The sequence below is a fragment of the Larus michahellis genome, unplaced genomic scaffold, assembly GCF_964199755.1.
Source record: "Larus michahellis unplaced genomic scaffold, bLarMic1.1 SCAFFOLD_65, whole genome shotgun sequence".
Taxonomy (NCBI): Eukaryota; Metazoa; Chordata; class Aves; order Charadriiformes; family Laridae; genus Larus; species Larus michahellis.
In genome coordinates this window covers 56,329-65,716 of record NW_027436004.1, presented here as the reverse complement: position 1 = coordinate 65,716, position 9,388 = coordinate 56,329, and positions in this window count along the sequence as shown.

Below are 9,388 nucleotides of genomic sequence, written 5' to 3'. Positions count from 1 at the left end.
CGCCCAGGCTGACGGCCGCCGCAAAGCCCGCAGCCCCACGGGCTGTGGGGCCACGCGAGCGGCTGCCAAAGAGCTTTCCAACGAGGCACGGCTTTCCCTCCTGGCTCTTTGGCCGTGGGAGCTGTCGCCAGAGCCGCGGCCCTACCGCAAAATGCTTCGCAGGCTGGCGCGGCGGCGCCACGTGGGCGCCGTTGTCGCCCAGGCTGATGGCCGCCGGAAAGCCCGCAGCCCCACGGGCTGTGGGGCCACGCGAGTGGCTGCCAAAGAGCTTTCCAACGAGGCACGGCTTTCCCTCCTGGCTCTTCAGGCATGGGAGCTGTCGCCAGAGCCGCGGCCCTACCGGAAAATGCTTCGCAGGCTAGCGCGGCGGCCCCTCCTGGGGTCCAGTGTCGCCCAGGCTGACGGCCGCCGGAAAGCCCGCAGCCCCACGGGCTGTGGGGCCACGCGAGCGGCTGCCAAAGAGCTTTCCAACGAGGCACGGCTTTCCCTCCTGGCTCTTTGGCCGTGGGAGCTGTCGCCAGAGCCGCGGCCCTACCGCAAAATGCTTCGCAGGCTGGCGCGGCGGCGCCACGTGGGCGCCGGTGGCACTGAGGCTGACGGCTGCCGCAAAGCCCGCAGCCCCATGGGCTGTGGGGCCACGCGAGCGGCTGCCAAAGAGCTTTCCAACGAGGCACGGCTTTCCCTCCTGGCTCTTCGGGCGTGGGAGCTGTCACCAGAGACGCGGCCCTACCGGAAAATGCTTGGCAGGCTAGCGCGGCGCCGCCACGTGGGCGTCGGTGGCGCCGAGGCTGACGGCCGCTGCAAAGCCCACAGCCCCACAGGCTTTAGGGCCATGCGAGTGGCTGCCAAAGAGCTTTCCAACGAGGCACGGCTTTCCCTCCTGGATCTTCGGGCGTGGGAGCTGTCGCCAGAGCCGCGGCCCTACCGGAAAATGCTTCGCAGGCTGGCGCGGTCGTGCCACGTGGGCGCCGGTGGCGCCGAGGCTGACAGCCGCCGGAAAGCCCGCAGCCCCATGGGCTGTGGGGCCACGCGAGTGGCTGCCAAAGAGCTTTCCAACGAGGCACGGCTTTCCCTCCTGGCTCTTCGGGCGTGGGAGCTGTCGCCAGAGCCGCGGCCCTACCAGAAAATGCTTCGCAGGCTGGCGCGGCGGCCCGACGTGGGCGCTGGAAGCGCCCAGGCTGACGGCCGCCGGAAAGCCCGCAGCCCCACGGGCTGTGGGGCCACACGAGCGGCTGCCAAAGAGCATTCCAACGAGGCATGGCTTTCCCTCCTGGCTCTTCGGGCGTGGGAGCTGTCGCCAGAGCCGCGGCCCTACCGGAAAATGCTTCGCAGGCTGGCGCGGCGGCGCACGTGGGCGCCGGTGGCGCCGAAGCTGACGGCCGCCGCAAAGCCCGCAGCCCCATTGGCTGTGGGGCCACGTGAGCGACTGCCAAAGAGCTTTCCAATGAGGCACGGCTTTCCCTCCTGGCTCTTCGGCCGTGGGAGCTGTTGCCAGAGCCGCGGCCCTACCGGAAAATGCTTCGCAGGCTGGCGCGGCGGCGCCACGTGGGCGCCGGAGCCGCCGAGGCTAATGGCCGCCGCAAAGCCCGCAGCCCCATGGGCTGTGGGGCCATGTGAGTGGCTGCCAAAGAGCTTTCCAACGAGGCACGGCTTTCCCTCCTGGCTCTTTGGGCGTGGGAGCTGTCGCCAGAGCCGCGGCCCCACCGGAAAATTCTTTGCAGGCTGGCGCGGCGGCCCCACGTGGGCGCCAGTGGCGCCGAGGCTGACGGCCTCCGCAAAGCCCGCAGCCCAACAGGCTGTGGGGCCACGCGAGCGGCTGCCAAAGAGCTTTCCAACGAGGCACGGCTTTCCCTCCTGGCTCTTCGGGCATGGGAGCTGTGGCCAGAGCCGCGGCCCTACCGGAAAATGCATTGCAGGCTAGCGCGGTGGCCCCACCTGGGCGCCGGTGTCGCCCAGGCTGACGGCCGCCGGAAAGCCCACAGCCCCACGGGCTGTGGGGCCACGCGAGCGGCTGCCAAAGAGCTTTCCAACGAGGCACGGCTTTCCCTCCTGGCTCTTCGGCCGTGGGAGCTGTCGCCAGAGCCGCGGCCCTACCGGAAAATGCTTCGCAGGCTGGCGCGGCGGCCCGACGTGGGCGCCGATGGCGCCGAGGCTGACGGCCGCGGGAAAGCCCGCAGCCCCATGGGCTGTGGGGCCACGCGAGGGGCTGCCAAAGAGCTTTCCAACGAGGCACGGCTTTCCCTCCTGGCTCTTCAGGCATGGGAGCTGTCGCCAGAGCCGCGGCCCTACCGGAAAATGCTTCGCAGGCTAGCGCGGCGACCCCTCCTGGGCTCCAGTGTCGCCCAGGCTGACGGCCGCCGGAAAGCCCGCAGCCCCACGGGCTGTGGGGCCACGCGAGCGGCTGCCAAAGAGCTTTCCAACGAGGCACGGCTTTCCCTCCTGGCTCTTCGGCCGTGGGAGCTGTCGCCAGAGCCGCGGCCCTACCGGAAAATGCTTCGCAGGCTGGCGTGGCGGCCCCAGCTGGGCGCCGGTGGCGCCGAGGCTGACGGCCGCCGCAAAGCCCGCAGCCCCATGGGCTGTGGGGCCACGCGAGCGGCTGCCAAAGAGCTTTCCAACGAGGCACGGCTTTCCCTCCTGGCTCTTCGGGCGTGGGAGCTGTTGTCAGAGCCGCGGCCCTACCGGAAAATGCTTTGCAGGCTGGCGCGTCGGCCCCACGTGGGCGGCAGTGTCGCCCAGGCTGACGGCCGCCGCAAAGCCCGCAGCCCCACGGGCTGTGGGGCCACGCGAGCGGCTGCCAAAGAGCTTTCCAACGAGGCACGGCTTTCCCTCCTGGCTCTTTGGCCGTGGGAGCTGTCGCCAGAGCCGCGGCCCTACCGGAAAATGCTTCTCTGGCGGGCGCAGCGGCCCCACGTGGGTGCCAGTGGCGCCGAGGCTGACGGCTGCCGCAAAGCCCGCAGCCCCACGGGCTGTGGGGCCACACGAGCGGCTGCCAAAGAGCTTTCCAACGAGGCACGGCTTTCCCTCCTGGCTCTTCGGGCGTGGGAGCTGTCGCTAGAGCCGCGGCCCTACCGGAAAATGCTTCGCAGGCTGGCGCGGCGTCGCCACGTGGGCGCCGTTGTCGCCCAGGCTGACGGCCGCCGGAAAGCCCGCAGCCCCACGGGCTGTGGGGCCACGCGAGTGGCTGCCAAAGAGCTTTCCAACGAGGCACGGCTTTCCCTCCTGGCTCTTCAGGCATGGGAGCTGTCGCCAGAGCCGCGGCCCTACCGGAAAATGCTTCGCAGGCTAGCGCGGCGGCCCCTCCTGGGCTCCAGTGTCGCCCAGGCTGACGGCCGCCGGAAAGCCCGCAGCCCCACGGGCTGTGGGGCCACGCGAGCGGCTGCCAAAGAGCTTTCCAACGAGGCACGGCTTTCCCTCCTGGCTCTTCGGGCGTGGGAGCTGTCACCAGAGACGCGGCCCTACCGGAAAATGCTTCGCAGGCTAGCGCGGCGCCGCCACGTGGGCGTCGGTGGCGCCGAGGCTGACGGCCGCCGCAAAGCCCACAGCCCCACAGGCTTTAGGGCCATGCGAGTGGCTGCCAAAGAGCTTTCCAACGAGGCACGGCTTTCCCTCCTGGCTCTTCGGGCGTGGGAGCTGTCGCCAGAGCCGCGGCCCTACCGGAAAATGCTTCGCAGGCTGGCGCGGTCGTGCCACGTGGGCGCCGGTGGCGCCGAGGCTGACAGCCGCCGGAAAGCCCGCAGCCCCATGGGCTGTGGGGCCACACGAGTGGCTGCCAAAGAGCTTTCCAACGAGGCACGGCTTTCCCTCCTGGCTCTTCGGGCGTGGGAGCTGTCGCCAGAGCCGCGGCCCTACCGGAAAATGCTTCGCAGGCTGGCGCGGCGGCGACACGTGGGCGCCGGAGCCGCCGAGGCTGACGGCCGCCGCAAAGCCCACAGCCCCATGGGCTGTTGGGCCACGCGAGTGGCTGCCAAAGAGCTTTCCAACGAGGCACGTCTTTCCCTCCTGGCTCTTCGAGCGTGGGAGCTGTCGCCAGAGCCGCAGCCCTACTGGAAAATGCTTCGCAGGCTGGTGCAGCGGTGCCACGTGGGCGCCGGTGGCGACGAGGCTGCCGGCTGCCGGAAAGCCCGCAGCCCCACGGGCTGTGGGGCCACGCGAGCGGCTGCCAAAGAGCTTTCCAACGAGGCACGGCTTTCCCTCCTGGCTCTTCGGGCGTGGGAGCTGTCGCCAGAGACGCGGCCCTACCGGAAAATGCTTCGCAGGCTGGCGCGGCGGCGCAACGTGGGCGCCGGTGACGCCGAGGCTGACGGCCGCCGGAAAGCCCGCAGCCCCACAGGCTGTGGGGCCACGCGAGCGGCTGCCAAAGAGCTTTCCAACGAGGCACGGCTTTCCCTCCTGGCTCTTCGGGCGTGGGAGCTGTTGCCAGAGCCGCGGCCCTACCGGAAAATGCTTTGCAGGCTGGCGCGTCGGCCCCACGTGGGCGGCAGTGTCGCCCAGGCTGACGGCCGCCGCAAAGCCCGCAGCCCCACGGGCTGTGGGGCCACGCGAGCGGCTGCCAAAGAGCTTTCCAACGAGGCACGGCTTTCCCTCCTGGCTCTTTGGCCGTGGGAGCTGTCGCCAGAGCCGCGGCCCTACCGGAAAATGCTTCTCTGGCTGGCGCAGCGGCCCCACGTGGGTGCCAGTGGCGCCGAGGCTGACGGCTGCCGCAAAGCCCGCAGCCCCACGGGCTGTGGGGCCACACGAGCGGCTGCCAAAGAGCTTTCCAACGAGGCACGGCTTTCCCTCCTGGCTCTTCGGGCGTGGGAGCTGTCGCTAGAGCCGCGGCCCTACCGGAAAATGCTTCGCAGGCTGGCGCGGCGTCGCCACGTGGGCGCCGTTGTCGCCCAGGCTGACGGCCGCCGGAAAGCCCGCAGCCCCACGGGCTGTGGGGCCACGCGAGTGGCTGCCAAAGAGCTTTCCAACGAGGCACGGCTTTCCCTCCTGGCTCTTCAGGCATGGGAGCTGTCGCCAGAGCCGCGGCCCTACCGGAAAATGCTTCGCAGGCTAGCGCGGCGGCCCCTCCTGGGCTCCAGTGTCGCCCAGGCTGACGGCCGCCGGAAAGCCCGCAGCCCCACGGGCTGTGGGGCCACGCGAGCGGCTGCCAAAGAGCTTTCCAACGAGGCACGGCTTTCCCTCCTGGCTCTTCGGGCGTGGGAGCTGTCACCAGAGACGCGGCCCTACCGGAAAATGCTTCGCAGGCTAGCGCGGCGCCGCCACGTGGGCGTCGGTGGCGCCGAGGCTGACGGCCGCCGCAAAGCCCACAGCCCCACAGGCTTTAGGGCCATGCGAGTGGCTGCCAAAGAGCTTTCCAACGAGGCACGGCTTTCCCTCCTGGCTCTTCGGGCGTGGGAGCTGTCGCCAGAGCCGCGGCCCTACCGGAAAATGCTTCGCAGGCTGGCGCGGTCGTGCCACGTGGGCGCCGGTGGCGCCGAGGCTGACAGCCGCCGGAAAGCCCGCAGCCCCATGGGCTGTGGGGCCACACGAGTGGCTGCCAAAGAGCTTTCCAACGAGGCACGGCTTTCCCTCCTGGCTCTTCGGGCGTGGGAGCTGTCGCCAGAGCCGCGGCCCTACCGGAAAATGCTTCGCAGGCTGGCGCGGCGGCGACACGTGGGCGCCGGAGCCGCCGAGGCTGACGGCCGCCGCAAAGCCCACAGCCCCATGGGCTGTTGGGCCACGCGAGTGGCTGCCAAAGAGCTTTCCAACGAGGCACGTCTTTCCCTCCTGGCTCTTCGAGCGTGGGAGCTGTCGCCAGAGCCGCAGCCCTACTGGAAAATGCTTTGCAGGCTGGTGCAGCGGTGCCACGTGGGCGCCGGTGGCGACGAGGCTGCCGGCTGCCGGAAAGCCCGCAGCCCCACGGGCTGTGGGGCCACGCGAGCGGCTGCCAAAGAGCTTTCCAACGAGGCACGGCTTTCCCTCCTGGCTCTTCGGGCGTGGGAGCTGTCGCCAGAGACGCGGCCCTACCGGAAAATGCTTCGCAGGCTGGCGCGGCGGCGCAACGTGGGCGCCGGTGACGCCGAGGCTGACGGCCGCCGGAAAGCCCGCAGCCCCACAGGCTGTGGGGCCACGCGAGCGGCTGCCAAAGAGCTTTCCAACGAGGCACGGCTTTCCCTCCTGGCTCTTCGGGCGTGGGAGCTGTCGCTAGAGACGCGGTCCTACCGGAAAATGCTTTGCAGGGTGGCGCGTTCGCACCACGTGGGCGCCGGTGGCGCCGAGGCTGACGGCCGCCGCAAAGCCCGCTGCCCCACGGGCTTTGGGGCCACGCGAGCGACTGCCAAAGAGCTTTCCAATGAGGCACGGCTTTCCCTCCTGGCTCTTCGGGCGTGGGAGCTGTCGCCAGAGACGCGGCCCTACCGGAAAATGCTTTGCAGGCTGGCGCGGCGGCCCCACCTGGGTGCCGGTGGCACTGAGGCTGACGGCCGCCGGAAAGCCCGCAGCCCCACGGGCTGTGGGGCCACGCGAGCGACTGCCAAAGAGCTTTCCAACGAGGCACGGCTTTCCCTCCTGGCTCTTCGGGCGTGGGAGCTGTCGCCAGAGCCGCGGCCCTACCGGAAAATGCTTCGCAGACAGGCGCAGCGGCGCAAAGTGGGCACCGGTGGCACTGAGGCTGATGGCCGCCGCAAAGCCCGCAGCCCCATGGGCTGTGGGGCCACGCGAGCGGCTGCCAAAGAGCTTTCCAACGAGGCACGGCTTTCCCTCCTGGCTCTTCGGGCGTGGGAGCTGTCGCCAGAGCCGCGGCCCTACCGGAAAATGCTTCGCAGGCTGGCGCGGCGGCCCCACCTGGGCGCCGGTGTCGCCCAGGCTGATGGCTGCCGCAAAGCCCGCAGCCCCATGGGCTGTGGGGCCACGCGAGTGGCTGCCAAAGAGCTTTCCAACGAGGCACGGCTTTCCCTCCTGGCTCTTCGGGCGTGGGAGCTGTCGCCAGAGCCACGGCCCTACCGGAAAATGCTTCGCAGGCTGGCGCGGCGGCGCCACGTGGGCGCCGGTGGCACTGAGGCTGACGGCTGCCGCAAAGCCCGCAGCCCCATGGGCTGTGGGGCCACGCGAGCGGCTGCCAAAGAGCTTTCCAACGAGGCACGGCTTTCCCTCCTGGCTCTTCGGGCGTGGGAGCTGTCACCAGAGCCGCGGCCCTACCGGAAAATGCTTGGCAGGCTAGCGCGGCGCCGCCACGTGGGCGTCGGTGGCGCCGAGGCTGACGGCCGCCGCAAAGCCCGCAGCCCCATGGGCTGTGGGGCCACGCGAGCGGCTGCCAAAGAGCTTTCCAACGAGGCACGGCTTTCCCTCCTGGCTCTTCGGCCGTGGGAGCTGTCGCCAGAGCCGCGGCCCTACCGGAAAATGCTTCGCAGCCTGGCGCGGCGGCCCGACGTGGGCGCCGATGGCGCCAAGGCTGACGGCCGCGGGAAAGCCCGCAGCCCCATGGGCTGTGGGGCCACGCGAGCGGCTGCCAAAGAGCTTTCCAACGAGGCACGGCTTTCCCTCCTGGCTCTTCGGCCGTGGGAGCTGTCGCCAGAGCCGCGGCCCTACCGGAAAATGCTTCGCAGGCTGGCGCGGCAGAGCCACGTGGGCGCCGGTGGCGCCGAGGCTGACGGCCGCCGCAAAGCCCGCAGCCCCATGGGCTGTGGGGCCACGCGAGTGGCTGCCAAAGAGCTTTCCAACGAGGCACGGCTTTCCCTCCTGGCTCTTCGGGCGTGGGAGCTGTCGCCAGAGCCGCGGCCCTACCGGAAAATGCTTCGCAGACTGGCGCAGCGGCGCAATGTGGGCACCGGTGGCACTGAGGCTGACGGCTGCCGCAAAGCCCGCAGCCCCATGGGCTGTGGGGCCACGCGAGCGGCTGCCAAAGAGCTTTCCAACGAGGCACGGCTTTCCCTCCTGGCTCTTCGGGCGTGGGAGCTGTCACCAGAGACGCGGCCCTACTGGAAAATGCTTCGCAGGCTAGCGCGGCGGCGCCACGTGGGCGTCGGTGGCGCCGAGGCTGACGGCCGCCGCAAAGCCCACAGCCCCACAGGCTTTAGGGCCATGCGAGTGGCTGCCAAAGAGCTTTCCAACGAGGCACGGCTTTCCCTCCTGGCTCTTCGGGCGTGGGAGCTGTCGCCAGAGACGCGGCCCACCCGGAAAATGCTTCGCAGGCTGGCGTGGCGGCCTGACGTGGGCGCCGGTGGCGCCGAGGCTGACAGCCGCCGCAAAGCCCGCAGCCCCATGGGCTGTGGGGCCACGCGAGTGGCTGCCAAAGAGCTTTCCAACGAGGCACGGCTTTCCCTCCTGGCTCTTTGGCCGTGGGAGCTGTCGCCAGAGCCGCGGCCCTACCGGAAAATGCTTCGCAGGCTGGCGCGGCGGCGCCACGTGGGCGCCGGTGGCGCCGAGGCTGACGGCCGCCGGAAAGCCCGCAGCCCCACGGGCTGTGGGGCCACGCGAGCGGCTGCCAAAGAGCTTTCCAACGAGGCACGGCTTTCCCTCCTGGCTCTTCGGGCGTGGGAGATGTCGCCAGAGCCGCGGCCCTACCGGAAAATGCTTCGCAGGCTAGCGCGGTGGCCCCACGTGGGCGCCGGTGTCGCCCAGGCTGACGGCCGCCGCAAAGCCCGCAGCCCCACAGGCTTTAGGGCCACGTGAGTGGCTGCCAAAGAGCTTTCCAACGAGGCACGGCTTTCCCTCCTGGCTCTTCGGGTGTGGGAGCTGTCGCCAGAGACGCGGCCCTACCGGAAAATGCTTCGCAGGCTGGCGCGGCGGCCCGACGTGGGCGCCGGTGGCGCTGAGGCTGACGGCCGCCGCAAAGCCCGCAGCCCCACGGGCTGTGGGGCCACACGAGCGGCTGCCAAGGAGATTTCCAACGAGGCACGGCTTTCCCTCCTGGCTCTTCGGGCGTGGGAGCTGTCGCCAGAGCCGCGGCCCTACCGGAAAATGCTTCGCAGGCTGGCGCGGCGGCGCAACGTGGGCGCCGGTGGCACTGAGGCTGACGGCCGCCGCAAAGCCCGCAGCCCCATGGGCTGTGGGGCCACGCGAGCGGCTGCCAAAGAGCTTTCCAACGAGGCACGGCTTTCCCTCCTGGCTCTTCGGGCGTGGGAGCTGTCGCCAGAGCCGCGGCCCTACCGGAAAATGCTTCGCAGGCTGGCGCGGTCGTGCCACGTGGGCGCCGGTGGCGCCGAGGCTGACAGCCGCCGGAAAGCCCGCAGCCCCACAGGCTATGGGGCCACGTGAGTGGCTGCCAAAGAGCTTTCCAACGAGGCACGGCTTTCCCTCCTGGCTCTTGGGGTGTGGGAGCTGTCGCCAGAGCCGCGGCCCTACCGGAAAATGCTTCGCAGGCTGGCGCGGCGGCCCGACGTGGGCGCCGGTGGCGCCCAGGCTGACGGCCGCCGCAAAGCCC